Raw genomic sequence first — 1,312 nt, forward strand, 5'->3', positions numbered from 1 at the left:
TTTCAATCATTGGACTGTGGCCATGCTGGGGCATCACTTTGAAAGATTTTTGTCAAACGAATCAATCTTAGTATTTTGTGTGTGTGTGTGTCTTATTTTTTTTTGTGTGTGTGTTTTTTATATAGTTTTAGGGAAAAGAACCAAGGTTCATGAACTCATCGATGAAAATCCACTGTCACATATATTTTACTCTGTAAAGCTCAATTTAATTTTAATTTTTTATAAATTGATTTTAATTGAGTTTTTACCTGTACTTTTGGATTTTGTCCCTAATATTATTATATATATATATACAGGGTGCAGATGGTATTTGAGGACAGATATATGGTTTAAAAAAAAACTCTTATATAATAACAGAAAAGAACCTGTATTTTTATAAAAATAACATAAACATAAAGGTAAATTATCAGTTTAATAATTTCATTCAATAAAACCACCATAAGCATTAATAACTGCCTCTACTTGGGGGTCAAAATAGTTTACAAGTTCAGATTAAGTTCTCCTTGTTCATATCGGATATGTCTTGAACTATGGTGGCTTTCAAAGAATTTTTGTTGCTATGGATGTGTTTATTGAGATTTTTCTCAAAGATCTACTTGAAACCACAGAGTGGTTGCAAAGTGGCTTTCTTAATCCTTCAGCCATGCATCTGAAAACCATAAATGTTGTTATTTCTGTTTCAGTTAGTGATGACAACTGTCTGCCTATTTGCACCTGCCCTCTTTTCCTGCAGCCAATTCACCTGTGCAGAAGGTCAGCCAAGCAACATCAAGTAAGTCTTTTTGCTACTCAAATTGCATCTCTCACCTGAAACAAATTTTCTTTTGTCACCTTTTAAAACCATCATCATCATCGTTTAATGTCCATTTTCCATGCTGGCATTGGGTGAACGGTTTGACTGAGGTCTGGAGAGCCACTGGCTGCACCAGGTTCCAATCTGATCTGGCAATGTTAGGATTGTGGGTAAGGCCAGAACAATGCGAAGGAAATGTAAGGTAAATCACAAGAAAACAACGCCTGACTGGCCTTCGTGCTGGTGGCACATGAAAGCACCCACTACACTCTCGGAGTGGTTGGCATTAGGAAGGGTATCCAACTGTAGACACTCTGCCAAATCAGATTGGAGCCTGGTGTAGCCATCTGGTTTCACCAGTCCTTAGTCAAATCGTCCAACCCATGCTAGCATGGAAAGCGGACGTTAAACGATGATGATGATGATGATTACCTTGTATTCAATATTTCGGGGTTATGACCCCATTTTCAAGAAATTAACGAATGTTGCTGATGTGTGTGTGTGTGTGTGATCTGACTG

Source organism: Octopus bimaculoides, chromosome 27, assembly GCF_001194135.2.
Source record: "Octopus bimaculoides isolate UCB-OBI-ISO-001 chromosome 27, ASM119413v2, whole genome shotgun sequence".
NCBI classification, from domain to species: Eukaryota; Metazoa; Mollusca; class Cephalopoda; order Octopoda; family Octopodidae; genus Octopus; species Octopus bimaculoides.